The following is a 16,372-nucleotide window of genomic DNA, read 5'->3' on the forward strand; positions in this document are numbered from 1 at the left end:
GCGTTTCAGTAACAGTTGAATTACGGGACTTTGAAACACCCGCAACTACAATTCCCAGGCTTCAAAGCATGGCGGGATAGGTTTCCATCGAGGCTCCGTACATCAGTTAAAAGTCATGACCGCAGACACAGCAGCTACTCCAAGCTGTGGGAACCTCAACCGAACAGGTGTGCAAACGGGGCAGGACCCTTGATGGCGTGAGTAGTCTGAATATTTGCACTGAACAAAAAGGTATGTTTTGGGGCATGTTTAAGGCACAGACCAATAATGATTGTGTCTTTGTCCTGGTGGGCGTTCTTCCCTCCTTTTCCCCCACTACCTCCCGGGCTCGACACCATTGACCTGGCCGCCACTAACGGAAAATCATACCTGTGCATTCCGATTTACTTTTTTTGGAATTCTCGAATGTTTCCGACCTGCAGAGTCTGACTGCAGGGCTACCCCTCTTATTGAGGTCCCACATGGGGTAAATCCTCTCCTAAATTGGGGTAAGCGGGAATGTATACAAAATGAATGAATATGAGAATGTGTGAACTACATTTGATACAGGAATGAGAGATGGGTACTTTTGTGGTGTTCTCGTGTTTTTATGTTAGTATGTCTGATTGATATGACTGATACTAGCGAGTCACACACCAAGGAGTGTATGAAATTAGGATGCGGTAAATGTCTGCCACCCTTAAATTCACGCGCAACAAAGAGTGTGGCATGTGTACGAGAGGATGTGCTACAATCACACGCACATTCTATTTCTTCTCACTTATAATGATGTGTGGAACACGGTGATATGAACACCAGTATATTTTAATTTATTCAACTGGCAATTAGGATATAACGAGTTTGTACTTTAGCGCCGAGACACCCATGGGTATTTGAGCGCTTTATAAATCTCATAAACATAAACATAAACATACTTTGTCTGTCCTGTCTCCCTTCTTTCCTTTCCAACAGATGGAGTGTTTTGACGACAAGTGTCTCGTTTATAAGGAGCAGCTACCTGCCCTTATCGCGAATTAGTATAGGGAAATTCTCTTACTATTCTAATTTCCCAGGGGGCCCACGCCCTGATGAAAGTCCAAACACCCTTTATGGGGCAGCAAGGGACAGAAACATGTTGGCAATAGGGTCCTAGGACCATAATATACCTAGAAACCCCTAACTTCTTGTTTTTATTATCATTGCCAGACCCAAGAATAAAGGGAAACTGGGGTCTGACATTGATTCTTAATCTTTATCCCCCTGGCCAAAAATGATCTCAGTAAGTGCTCCCTGAAAAACGGTCGAGCCCACCCTGAATTTTAGGCGTCGGGGTGTCCCGATGATGAGGCATGACACCACTAGTGTGTGTGAGGGAATATAATAACAAAAGGACGTGCTTCCTTCTCCACGCATAGATGGTGTTAAATACTTCAAATAGGGCATACCATCTATCCACCATCAGCATACTGTTCCAGTTAGCCACATCTTCTATTGGCAGACTGGTTAATCAAGGGAGTACTTATAGTGACACAGTGTTAATCCACGGGAGGGTGTACTCCCTCACAGAGTTCCTCTCGGCCCCTCACCAAACAAGGAACCTCTCTTTCCTTGCAAGGTATGTGATTCATAGTATGAAAATATGTCAGGTTGATATAACTGTGTCAAAAATGTTGGACTAAAAATATTGAACGTAGCTGAAGAAAGATGTCCACAAATATTTAATCCAAATATATAGCTATATCAAATTTGTTGATCATGTGATTCAGAGCAAAAATGTTCTCTCTGCATATGAAGATTAATAAAGGCTAATATTAAAGTAAACATATTTTCACCATGATGATATAGAAAAACGAACTGGTCATTTCATAATTATATTTGTTTTATATTAGTGTATCTGGCTATACAGTTAAAAATGAATTAGTTAAATCTTCAAACCAGTTACTAATTTGTCAACACATCTAAAGTTTAGCAAATATGTTAAATTACTGTCAACACAATGTTGAAATGCATCTCCCCTTCACATTGCAGAGGGACAATCAACACCTCCTGCAGAGCACACCAGACAACCCATCAGTGATGATGAAGAAGACCTCCACACCTTCGACACCGACACCCTACAACAGCTCATGGACATCTTAGGAAACACACCTCCAGGAGCAGGACAGCCCAGCTGCATCGAGGAGACCCCACCCCCTGCACAGACCACACAGCAGGAAGCACCCACCACCACGGTTGCAGCAGCTCACTGAAGCACACATCGCATTCCAAGGCCAGGTGTCAGACTGCCAGAAGGAGGTGGCGGAACAGGTGCGGGTGGCGTTCGACCTCATGGCAGCTTAACTAGATTACATACGTGGGTGTCTAATTTCCATCAGGGACCACTTACACTCCCCAACGGACTCCCACACTGCGACAGAGACACACGCATTCGCACATTTCCAGTTCTGAACCACGCCCAGAGCCCCGGGATAATCATTCAAACCCCTACTCTGGACTTGCATACGCCGGCCCAGTCCACTCCTCTTACGTATAAAGGGGGGGACGACAAAGCTACATGTCCAAGATCTTACCCACTGCCTGAGGTGACATGGTTGTGTCCGCTGTACACAGCACAATATAATATGGTAGGGCCCGGGGCCATCATGTATACGTAATGAGCACACGGACACATTTTGATAGTTAGTTGAATTGGCTACGGGCACGTGCGCCCGGCCACTTTTTATTACCAGGGTCACCTGACCAGTGACGCCTTTGCTGGATGGGTGTGGGGTGAGAGTGAGCCAGCCCTCAGGGAGTGGTTGGTGCTGGCAACAACTTGAACAGTGATTACTATTAAAGTGGAAACAGAAAACACCAACATACCATAAATAACTGCGAAGCATCATGGTGGTAGCCGGAGCAAGTACAGAGGTCACCCAATATTCAATCAGAAGGTTCTGTGAGTTGCAGTGCACTGAGGTAGGGACACCAGAGCTGAGCGTGCTCATGTGAAGAAATTGTCTAGGATTATGTCCCTTCGGGATATTCCTGCAACAGCTGCATTGGAGTGTGTTACATCTGCCTCATCTTCCTCATCATCGTCCCAGGTCTTCCCCACTGCAGAAAGGGTCCATGAGTTGTGGTGCACTGAGTTAGTGGCACCTGAAGAGCTGAGCAGGGTATCAAGCTGATGATGGCATCCAAGACAGGTGTGAGCAACTCTGATAGTCTGGCTGTAAGACTCTTTTGACTCTGGCAGTTGTTGGTTGGAGGTGGTCCTGGCAGTGGTGGCGTGTGCAGCAAGCGAAAATGCGTCGTACGGGCAGGTCAGGACTTAATTTGATGTGTGAGCCCTGGTGGACCACAGTTGAGGCCAGCGGCAGCGGTCAGCGCAGGGCCACAGACACATGGCGTTGATGATCCCCAGGCCATCGAATCAGAGGCCATCCAATATTCAATCAAACAGGGTCCATGACTTGAGCTGCACAAAGTTAGTGACCCTGGATGCACTGCAGCCTGCACAGGCACACCGCGATGCTGACTTGCGATGCACTGAGGTAGGGCCACCAGAGCTGAGTGGGTCCTCGTCGATGTCGGAGCTGAATTCCGCGTAGTGTTTCGGGGGACAGTGGAAGGTGTTCTTCCAGGGCATGATGCAGAGGGCATAACCAAGCAGAAACAGGCAATATGGAGGAGATGAATGCTACAGACTCATTTTTAACACCAAGTCAGTATCAGCTACATGATGATGAAGACAACCTCAAGGCCATAGACTCAGACGCCACTAAAGTTCAACCAGAGAGTGTCCATGAATTTCGGGGCACAGAGATAGTGGCATGAGAGCTGAAAGGTATTCAGTCTGCGATGAGGCCTGTACAATGATATAAACTCTGCCATAAAAAAATCAAGACTCAGTTCCAAATGTGTGACCTACTTGACCGCAGTGTAGCCCGGAAGCAGCGGTCAGCAGGGGCCCACAGCCACATGTGTGGTTTGCTTTCAATGCACAGAGTTAGTGGCACCAGAGCAGTTGTTGGTAGTGTTCGATCACCTCCATAACGATGATCCTTTTTGCCTCCGGACTGAACCGCGTCTTCCTCTTACTCCTCTCCTTGCTTACAATGATATGAACTCGGCCATTAAAAAATCAAGACTCAGTTCCAAATGTGTGACCTACTTGACCGCAGTGTAGGCCGGAGGCAGCGGTGGATACGTCAACGAGAAAGGAGTGCTGGGGGCCTGTGTCACGGAGGCCAGCGATGGTCTGAGGAGGCTGCCAAGGTCACGGGCATTGGGCGTGGAGCTTGCACAGGCATGTGGTGGGCCCTCTTTGACACACGCCGGTGTCGGCAGGTGAGCAGTGAGGCCTGGGTGCGCAGGGGCAGTCAAGACGGGTCTGGGGACCAGCGGCCTGGGGTGCAGCAGGCGCACAAGATAGAAGGCACCACTGCTCACAGCGTCGGCCTCGTGGCGGGGTGAGAGGCGCTGCCCTGGCAGACACTACACTCCAAAACCAGCAGTGTTTGTTGCCATGGAAATGTTTGTGGTCTGCATACTCAAGTCTGTCCAGCACATCCATGACACACTTGGCATTGTGTACATTCTCATTCATGGGTCACTTGCCTCCTTTGCACATGTCTGGTTCCCACATCTCCCCAAATTCTGCTATTGTGTGGCTGAGGTGCCATGCTGCTGATGGATTGTGTACATGGCTAGCCCAGGTTACCACAGGAAGTTGTGTTGTCGTGTCTGGTATGTGGGCATGTTGTTTGTCATGTTGTATGTGATTTTGTAACGTGTGCATTCCCAGAGTTGTGAGTTGTATGTTGGTGGAGTTGAAGTGTGTGGTGTGTTCAGTTGGTACTTACCGACGAGCATTGCATTTGCATAGATGCCAGACTCAAAGCGCTGGTTGATGATAGACTGTTGGGAGATGAGGGAATCATGCACACTGCCTGGGTAGTTGGCGACGACATTGGTGAAGAGTCCCCGGTGGTCCACTATTGCCTGCACATTGATGGAATGCGTGTGCTACCTGTTGAGGTAATTGTGTGCAGTGGCGGCAGGGGGCACGAGGAGTACATGTGTGCAGTCGATTACCCCCAACACGTGTGTGAAGCCAGCCATGGCTAGTTCCCTTGCTTGGTCTCCAGCTGTTCCTGCGCAGTGTGTGGGAAGTAAAGGTGCTGGTGTACCAAGCCGATGATGGCATCCAAGACAGGTGTGAGGAACTTGGATAAGGATGGCTGTGAAACTCCTCTGACTCTGGCAGTTGTTGGTTGGAAAGTCCCAGGGGCCAACAGGTGCAGCACAGCCAGCAGCTTTGTCTGCGGAGGGATGTTGTTTGTCTGCTGTGTTGGTACCATCAGCCTGTGGGCAATGTGGGTGAGGATGCGGAAGATGGTGGTGGGCCTGGGGGTGGTGGCGGTGGGTGTTGGGCCCTCTTGGGGCTCCGAGCTGCATTATCAGTAGCTCCATGGCATCTGTTGTTCTTCAGGGTTGGCTCTAGCCTGCGCTCCCTTTTATTGTGCAGGTTGTCATCCGACTTAAAACCAGGTATGAGCAGGTGTTAAATCCCTGCTGCTAACGCACCTTATCGCCTGTTTTAGGATCTTATCGCCGATCTGGCTGGTCGTTGATAATATTGCAAAGTGGTGTTAGCGTGGCTTTTTCCACGGGAACGCCTACTCTGCATCTCATTAGAGTTAGTTGCCGGTGTCATCCGTGGCGATGTTTTTTGCGGTTGCTATTGCAGGAAAACTGGCGATATCGTCTGTTAGCACCAGCTTGTGAATAGGGCGATACATCTATTGCCACTTTCGCTGCGATAAAGTGCTGCTAACTCGGGGCTAAATCCTTGAGAATATCCCCCTAAGATATTAGATCAGTCAAACTGATCAGAAATAGTGCAAATAGAAGGGGGGAAGAAGTGCAATTTAGAAAAAATATCCAAGTAAATATACAACTTAATCGTAATTCCTAAAGAGCTACATGGTTATGCCAACATGAAACAAAACATTGAAAGATTACCTTTAGTGATCTATTCAAACCGTATCTCTGCATGATTCTGACTTCCATTATTATTGTTTCAAACAAATAATTAGCCCATGTTACAACATCTCAAAGGTTTAGAAAATGGATGTAAATACTTAAATAGGCTTTTAAAAAATTACTATCCAATACAACTACTGCATTTAAGTAGCATAAATGCCTACTTGTCTTGGTCAAAAGAAAGGGATTTCTCATCACATTCATGAGTTCCCTAATGTAGAGTAAGACCCACGGGAAACAACATGTTGGATTATTTAAACAAACCATGGTACTGGAATGTACTGCCAAGCATATAGTATTAACCAGATGTGGAAACACTCCATCTTGAGTGAGGTCCAGCAGGTTTCATATGATGCCATTAGATAGCTAAAGAGAAAGGACATGAGGGAAGAAGAGTCACGGCTGGGCAAGGATTTCGCGTAGGAGCACCAGACGAGGGGCCTCTTGATGAATGTGTGACTACAGAGAACATTATCCCTCCCTAGACTGGATGGCAGGTATCCCCTTACTTAGGGTGATTTAAAACACAGTCCTGAAAGGAACCACTCTGGTCCTAATTAATCTTGTATAGTTCTTAATGGTGATTAGGCCATATATTTAGGGATCCACAGCCCTGAAGAATGCCCTTGACCTATATAGGCAATTAAATTGGGCAGAAACATGTGGGCACAAGGACGATGGATTGAGCCATTTTGCTCACTGCACCCTATTGTGTTTTGATTTCTCCTCACGTTCATGAGTTCCCAAATGTAGAGTAAGAACCATGGGAAACAAAATGTTGGATTATTTAAACTAACCATGGTACTGCTATGTACTGCCAAGCATATGATATTACCCGGATTTGGAAACACTTCATCTTCAGTGAGGTTCAGCAGGTTTCATATGATGCCATTAGAAAGCAAAAGAGAAAAATAAAGAGGGAAGAAAACTCATTGAAACTGTGATATAGGAAAGCTTTAACTTTCTAAAGGGAAAAGTAAGAAGCTAGTGGTGAGGCTTTCTGCAATATGAGAAATTAATTGATAGAAGCCTTGTTTTTGAAGAGCCCGATCACAAACAAGCTACCTAATGTGGATCTATAGAGACAGCTTGAATTAGCATTTTGATAATATAACAATGCCTTGCCAGCTCCGGACACCGTTGTGGGGACTCCAGGTCCCAGCCTGCCTTGCTGCTAAGGGAGCCCTGCCACAGGTGCCACGCGCATAGAAAGCGCCTACATCCACCGCGGCGCGGGACGCGCCTTGCCAGCTCCGGACACCGGTGTGGGGACTCCAGGCCCCAGCCTGCCTTGCTGCTAAGGGAGAACTGCCACTGGTGCCACGCGCATAAAAAGCGCCTACATCCACCGCGGCGCAGGACGCGCCTTGCCTGCTCCAGACACCGTTGTGGGGACTCCAGGTCCCAGCCTGCCTTGCTGCTAAGGGAGACCTGCCACTGGTGCCACGCACATAAAAAGCGCCTACATCCACCGCGGCGCGGGACGCGCCTTGCCAGCTCCGGACACTGTTGTGGGGACTCCAGGTCCCAGCCTGCCTTGCTGCTAAGGGAGACCTGCCACTGGTGCCACGTGCATAAAAAGCGCCTACATCCACCGCGGCGCGGGACGCCCCTTGCCAGCTCCGGACACCGTTGTGGGGACTCCAGGTCCCAGCCTGCCTTGCTGCTAATGGAGCCCTGCCACTGGTGCCACGCGCATAAAAAGCGCCTACATCCACCGCGGCGCAGGACGCACCTTGCCAACTCCGGACACCGTTGTGGGGAATCCAGGTCCCAGCCTGCCTTGCTGCTAAGGGAGACCTGCCACTGGTGCCACGCGCATAAAAAGCGCCTACATCCACCGCAGCGCGGGACGCTCCTTGCCAGCTCCGGACACCGTTGTGGGGACTCCAGGTCCCAGCCTGCCTTGCTGCTAAGGGAGACCTGCCACTGGTGCCACGCGCATAAAAAGCGCCTACATCCACCGCGGCGCGAGACGCGCGCGGGCTAAGGGCGGGCCCGCCCTTGCCCGTCAAAGGCCGGAGGAGGCTGGGCTGGGCATCATCTCTGTCCCCTGTCCTACGAGCATCTGTCCGTAAGTACTGTTGGGTTTCATTTGGCCAGGTACACAGCCAAACCACCCCTCTCCTTTAGTGCGACTTATAGCTTCCTCGTGGAACAGTGGCTTAATAACTATGGGAAAGAGGAAGTTAACTGAGGGTGGGGGCCCACTCCTGAGTAAAAGGGGGAGAAAATCAAAAAAACTTTCTCACGCCGCATCCAATTGTGTCCTAACAAGGATCGAGGGCATTGTGGGTGATTGCGAGAGCATCTTGGGTACTACCATTGACACCTTGGGAGTTGCGGATGGGAATCGGCCTGCGGATGTACTAGCACCACCTCTTTCACAGGACAGAGTCGTTCCAGCTATGTTTAACAAGAAAACATCTAAAAATTATAGCACCCACGAGTCATACACCCCTGTGGAGGGCACCCAAGGGCCTCTATCTCCACATCAAATGACAGGCCCAAGTGATTCTACGAATGCCATTAGTGAACTTGTGTCTGTTCATCTCCCTTGTTCAAATAGATACGATGTTTTAGATTCCTGTGTTGAGGATAGTTTAATGCCCACTCCTTGTAAGGTAGAGAAGGCCAAGCCCTCTGCCAGTCCTTCGCCATGCTGCCATTGTGGCTCTCAGTATGACGTTCTACGACTGAGAGTAGATCTCCTTGAACGAGAATTGGCTTCGTTGAGGGAGAAGGTGGCCTAGCTTGGGAATAGTCCTTCGGCCCCAGTACCCCCTCCCCCCGCACTGACTAGTATCAGTTTAAATCAGGAATCAAGGGGAAAATGTTTTGGGAAGGAAGGGTGCGGATCAGCGCCAGGCCAAGGGTCTCTAGCCCAGCTCCCCATCGTCACCTCTATACCGCATAGTCACTTTACTCCACATATGGACCTGGGCCTAGGAATGGGTAGCAGAAGTAATGTACGAGATTGGCCCCCCACTGGAGCTAAACCAGCCAGCACTGCCATGATTTGGGAAGAGCAGTTTGGTCGGCCCTTCTGTGAGACCAATAGGGGCAATATAACAACAAGGGGCCCTATTTCTACAATCTACATGACCAAGGTCCCTAAACTTTTGAGCCCTCACTGTTTTGAAAGCCAAGAATCGTTACACAACAAAGTAATTCACTGGACAAGACACGTGAGGGGATGCAGGTCAGTCATAAGGGAGGACGTGGCTAAAGTAACGAGGCTTAAAAAAGTTGGTTCAAGGAATGATTGTATAGAGATTAAGATATTTAACGCTGAAATAGCTGAAAACCTGGTGTCACTTGAACTCCGTACTTCCCCCCCAGGTTCCTCTGCCATTCAATTTCGCAAATCTCCACTATGGTCACAAGATGGGGGCACTAAGGAGTCCGGTCTAAACTTGGTGGACTGACTGGATAATAGTCAATTTTTAGCCCCTGGGGATTCGATAAATAATCAGAGGGGGAGAAATGATGCAACAGCCCCATGTCCAAACGTCAGTGGGGAAAAGCAAGCTAAGCGGGGGAGCACACTGGTTGATTCCAAGAGGCTTTCAAGTGTGGGAGTTACTGGAACTGTGGCCAATTCCCAAGGGTCTTTACGTTTCCTTTCTTGGAATATTGCTGGCCTCCAGAAAAAATTGCTGCTCCCAGAGTGGAACACACTTATAGATGGTCAAGACATCTGCTTGTTTCAAGAAACCTGGAGTCTGGTTCCCCTATACAAATCTGGGCTTAGTACTTACTCCATCCCAGCCTTAAGATCAGGGAAAGGCCGACCAATGGGGGGGTTGCACATCTGGTTAAATATCTCTTTAAACTGGTCCTCAGTCACCATCACCACTCCTTCTGACGACATTTTACATCTGTCGGTGAAAGGTTTTGAAAAAGGTCCTAATCTGGAAATATTTAATGTCTACGGCAGAGGGTCTCCTGGGGCTCAACTCTCGTCAACTTTAGCTATACTAGACAGAGAGTTGTCTAACCTTAACTCTAACTTAGTAATCATTGTTGCAGGGGACTTCAACTGTACCTACGAACCTCTCGGTTTCGAGGACGTTTTGGGCACTGAGGAGCAGGACACTAAATTTGATATCCCCCCACTCAGCATAACCCCAATCAAGAAGTGGACGCAAAGGGCTATTCAACTGAGCGCACTCACATTGGAACATACCCTCAGAGCCGTAAATGGTAGATCACGCTCTGACTTAAGCGGGGCTAATACATATAACAGATCCAGCTGCCCGTCAAGGATAGACTATATTCTGCTGGACATACGACTTTGGCACGCTTTAGAGGATATGGAAATTCTACCTACCCAGGACAGTGACCACAATCCGCTTTGTATGATAATACGTAACATCTGGTCAGCTTCTAAAGCTGCCACTGTAACAAATATGTCTACAAAAGAGGTAGTGCCTTCCCACTGCATTCGTCGCCTAAAGTGGCACAGGGTCTTTCAGGACGAGGACTTATTGTCCAAAACAAGAGCTCTGGTAGAGCAGTTATCTCTGGAGCTCGATCTACCTCAAGAGCCCCCTCTGGGTGCGAAGAATTTTTTCCTTACAAAACACTATGTAGATTTCATTGGAAAAATGAGCTCGCTCTTCATTATATCTGAGCCCTTGATCTACAATTCACGCCCTGAGGTGTCTACCCTATGGTATTCAAGGGCTTGCAGGGAGAAGAGACGAATGCTATCCATAGCTCTTCAAAGTAATAACATGTCTCTTGTTAGAGTTGCCAGAAAAGAGTACGCTAGGTCAATCGAGACAACCAAGCGTTCCTGGGAGGAAGCGCATTGGCAGGAGCTTAAATCTGCCTCCCTCTTGAAGGATGCTACGCTGTTTTGGGGTCTCATTGACAAAGGCAGCCGTATGGGTGACGATCCAATCCCCAATCACATTACGGCCCAACAGTGGCATGCACACTTCTCCGGATTGTATAGTGAGGCTACCGGCCAGTCCCAATCTAATGGCGATATGTCCACTTCACTCTCCGAGGACCCCTCTATAGATTAACTTTTTGTATCCGACAGTGCATCCGACCTCTTCAAGCTCAACGAGGTCCTTCCAGCCATTTCGGAGCTATTCCCTGGGAAGGCGGCAGGCCCTGATGGCATACCCGGTGATCTCCTCCTCCACGATCCTAAACCATGGGCTAATGCTATTCTGCTCATTTTGAATCTAATTTCTAGAGGTCTTCCTGTCCCGGATTCCTGGAAAGGTGCCGAAGTGGTACCCATATTTAAGAAGGGGAGTAGGGAGGATCCCGCCAACTACAGGCCAATAAGTTTAATTGACATGATACAGAAGGTGGTTGGTAGGGTCCTCCTGATGAGGGTTAGGTCATGGATGGATGATGTCAAGGTCCTATCACATTTTCAGGCAGGCTTCAGACTTGGGGTTGGCACGATGGACCAGGTCTTCCGATTCTTTACGATCTACTGGAAAGTGGTCGTTATAAGGAAAGGCAGTTTATACTTGGCCTTCATCGACCTTAAAACCGCATTCGACCTGGTCCCTCGCTCCAAACTCTGGTCGGTGCTGTCCGACCTGGGATTTCCACCTTTGATCCTAAATATAGTCAAGCGCCTTCATGAGGGGAACTTTGCAAAAATCAGGTGGGGCAACCAGGGTCAGTTGACAGATAGGGTGTCTGTTGACAGGGGAGTCCGCCAGGGATGCGTGCTGTCTCCAACTCTGTTCTCTCTCTTCATAAATGGGGTGGTCGACTATCTGAGAGAGGACCCATCAGATACCCCCGTGCTGGCAGGGGAAAAAACTCCAACCCTTCTTTTTGCTGATGATACCCTTTTGATGTCTAAAAGCTCTAGCGGCCTTCAAAAGCTGCTTGTCTGGTTTAGTCAGTTCTGTGATGCAAGGGGCCTTGTAATCAACACCTCTAAAACAAAGCTTATGACCTTGGCACCATCCAAACGCTTCAGGAATGGCTTCTCCCTAAATGGAATGCCATTAGATATCGTTGATTCCTTCGACTATCTAGGCATCAGGGTCACCAAGTCGATGAAATGGAATGAACATCTAGCCAAAATGACTCTTAACCACAAGAGGGTGGCGGGTGCTATATTAAGGAAACAGCGGCTCTCTTTAAGTAGACCAGTAGCGGCAGCCCTTGAGGTATATGACGGGAAGGCTCTACCATCAGCTCTTTATGGGGCAGAGTTATGGGGGTTTGAGAATACCAGCGACCTGGAGAAATCTGAGAACCATTTTCTAAGAGGTCTGGTTTCCCTCCCCCTCCACCCCCTTGTTACTGCTCCGTTTGGATTTGGGGCAACGCTCTATTAGGGACATAGCAAGACTGCGCCCATTGCTCTTTCGCCTGAGACGCACCCCTGAATTGGCCAGTTATGCGGATGCCCTGACCGAGATAATTAACCTAAACACCGGCAACAAGATCAAATGGATCTGCAAACTAAAACGGTTGGTTAATGACATCGGATATGGGGAGGCCTGGCTCAATCAATCCCCTCCGGAAAAGCAAATCATTAAAAAAGCCTATTGGGACTGGGTGAAGGGAGAGGAAGTAAGAAATCCTAACCGAGGTAGACTTACAAACCAGTTTTTGGAGCACAAGTTGGTGGCCAAATTCGAGCAATATCTGGACTTTATTCAATGTCCACGAGACAGAACGCTTTACATGAAGCTTAGGTTTTGGTCTCTCCCGCTAAATGCATTGGTGGCAAGCTGGAATTGCCAGACTTCTACCTTGGCTAAATGTCCCGGGTGTTCCGCCCCAAGTGAATCTGTTCCCCACTTCCTCTTTGCTTGCCCGGCTTATAGGGAGGCTAGGAGGAAGTGGCTTAGTTCCATCTGTAGGAACATGGGCGTTGTGAATTATAGGGTGGCGCTCCGCTCTTTTTTAACTGATTCTTCCTCCCTGGTGATGGTCTGTGGGGTAGCCAAATTTTTGGGGTGTGCTTGGCTGATACGAACTAAACTGTTAAAACATCCAGAGTCTGGCCACTGAGTCTTAGGTGTATCTGTTTTAGTATAATATTATGTGCTTCTTTGGCCTTTTATTGTATATATTTGGCTTTTTAATCGCTCTTTTTAAATATCTCATGTTGTATTTTGAAGGATTTTTATAGATGATGTCTTGTCATGTACATACTTTTATGATATTTCATATCGAATAAAGTTATTCAACAACATAATATAACAAACGTGATAATCAAAACCTTGATTGCAGAAATTAGCTAACCAGTAGAAAGCTATAGATGAAGCTCACATGTTTGCAAGTTAATGTGTAATGATTGTAAAGGCTGCTAATAAATCATCTAGTGTCTGATAGTATCATGACTGAATACATCAAAAACTCTGATGAAAATGGTTATACTAAAGTTCAAGGAATGCATATCTCAGCAACAATTGTCTACATTACTTTGGTAAAAAAGGCAAACTCCTTGAATCTAATACATAATTATCTAGAAGCAAAAAGAGGGAAGTTAAATACATTATTAGTTCACAAAGTATATTAAATTCAATTGTCTTTATTCGATCTTGCAGAAAACAGATTATAAAAGATAACACATGTACAGTATAAAATACAAATTAAATAAAGTATTTAAAATATTGTGTATATAAGTTAAAATCGGCGATAATTTTATCGCATTATCATCAAGGACATACTAGCGCATGATTCCTTGACTAAGCGCCCGTTTTCCACACGCCTCGCATCGATAATGAGATGCAAAGGAGGCGTGGCTGTGAAAACAACATGGGATAATATCGCGAAGACAGCTTCGCGATATTATCAACGAGGGGTAGCGATATTTGAAATCGTGTTAAGTATGCCTTAACGCAGAAATTTAGCGTCTGTTAAATTCCTGACTAAGGCATACCTAACATGGGGGGTGGATTGTGTGGCTAAGACTACAGGCCCTATCATCAAGGATATCGCCGTTTTCCATGGAACATTGCTGAAAAACCAGCGATGTTCCATGGAAAACACCGCTATTGCTGGAATAATTATAGCCGTTGCGCTATGCGTTGTCAATACAGCACTAGCATGGTGATAATTTCCAGCGATAGCCAGCGATAACAATCCTCAAGCTAAGAGCGGCCAGCGATAATTATCGCTGCCGCTTGATAATATGCCCCAATACACTTTAACTGTAGGATTCATAACTTCCTCCCTCTCCCTCTAGACCCGCTTGTGAGCAAAGAAACATTAATTATCCCACCTTTGTCCTGTGTTGTAGTACCTTGGGGCCTCTCATAAATATATCAGCATCAATGTCACTGCAAGTCTCCCTAATATACCTAATCCTGGAAATATAGGGACCAAAATGGCTAGAGAGGCAGTCTAATATAATAGAACAATTAACGCTTGCCACCTCATTTGACCAAACAGCGCACCACAGAGTATATTCATATATACCAGCAATAAATCTTAAAGTCGAGTCTCGTGGAGTCATGCGAAGGAAGCAATCCATTTTTGTTGTCTCCTTTTCTAATTGCTCTGATGTGTTCATGTCATCTTTCTTTAAGAGGTCCTCTGGTTGATAGACCACATTGTTTTTGGCAAATGCAAGTAATTTGGGGTATGAAAAATGTTGCATTGCGATTAATTTTATATCATAACAATTTTGTTGCATAAATCATGTTTTAATTCTCTACATCCATCCTCCTTGTACTCACACACAATACACTAACCAAACTTGTTAAATCGAATGTTTCAAGTGGGAAACGTGGCAAGGTGATCTTCGGTTTTCAAGTCACCGATTGCGTAACTGACTTGGCCTTAATATTGTTTCACTGTTCAGGCCTTCTTAAACGAGATTTTAGGCGATCTGGAAATAAGAGTTTTAAATAATGTGTCAATCTGCAATATAGTCCAATGTTTATTTAAAACAGTAAAAATGTGTGTTTCTACATTATACTGCGTTACTTTTCCTCCATCGTTCAGCAACTTATCTCTGGATTTCTTCTTAGCTTTGGCTAATGCCACAGTCGATATGCTCTTTTAAGAATGTATTTATTGTTTTCCAATTTCTTTGGTAGAAACATGTTCTTCAATACAAATTCTACAGATCCTCAACATTTCTCCATACAGAATTTATTTGACTCTTGGGATGTCCTCATACACTATCAAACTATCAGGATTTGTATAGCGCGGCTGCAACACCCGTGAGTTTCTTGAGGCACAGGGATAGTGTAGAGATTAGACGGAGTCAGAAGCGTTGAACAGCAAGTCTTTATTTACGAACTCCCACGGGCACGAATGCTTGCCTGTGGCTAACCACAACATACACCGTTATCACCAACCGTCATAACCACTACGTCATCGCAGGCAGCGCGAGACGCTGAATGTACGCCTCGCGCTCAAGCAGCGCGAGGCAGGTCAAGCCACTACATATCTCCTTTTCTTAGAGAACAGAGAAATAGAGAAAGCAGCGAAGAGGAGAGCAAGAGAAAGAGAGAGAGAAAGAGAGAGAGAGAGAGAGAGAGAGAGAGAGAGAGAGAGAAAGAGAAAGAAAGAAAGAAAGAAAGAAAGAAAAAGAAAGCAAGTGCAGGAGAAACACAACAGTGGCTAGAAGAAACACAGAAAATCATTGGCGGTACCTAACAGGAATATTAACTGTTCTGGTACTCCTCCTGACAGCGGCGTGGCTGGGAGACGAGCTCTGGACATCAAGTTTACCTTGAGAGATCCTATGAGAGACCTCACTTTTCAACATGGGACACTTGACGTCATTGAGCACATTTTTAACTTTCGCCACCTTGTTACTATTCCACCAGTCTTTTCCATTGACTCGAACTGCATTACCACACACTTTATCCACCACCACAATTTCCCCATACTTAGCTTCTCCTTTTCTTACAAAACCTGGTTTCTTAATTCTGATCCTGTCTCCCACCGCAAATTCTCTGATCTTAACACGCTTCCTTTCATCAAAGTACTCTTTTTGTTTGGCCTGGACCTCAGCAGACTTGGACCTCACTTTCTCATCCATTTCTTGGGGAGTAGAATTGGATTTATTCCATTTAGACATCCAAGCCGGTCTAAACTCGGTACATGGTTTCCTACCTCTCAGTAGTTCAAAGGGGGACACACCAGTGGAAGAATGAGGAGTGGTTCTATAAAACCACAACATTGTCCTGACACTTTGGGGAACAGCTTTGTGGTGGGCAAGAGCCCACTTGACACAATCACCTATGACTCTATTAAGTCTCTCTACCAAGCCGTTAGTTTGAGGATGATAGAGAGAACTTCGGTGATGAGTAATGGCAGATTCTCTAAGAAACTCTTGTACTTCAGATGATACAAATTGTACTCCATTGTCTGATATTAAAGTTTGGGGAAACCCTTCTCTCATAAA

Source organism: Triturus cristatus, chromosome 5_1 (genome assembly GCF_964204655.1).
Source record: "Triturus cristatus chromosome 5_1, aTriCri1.1, whole genome shotgun sequence".
Classification (NCBI taxonomy): Eukaryota; Metazoa; Chordata; class Amphibia; order Caudata; family Salamandridae; genus Triturus; species Triturus cristatus.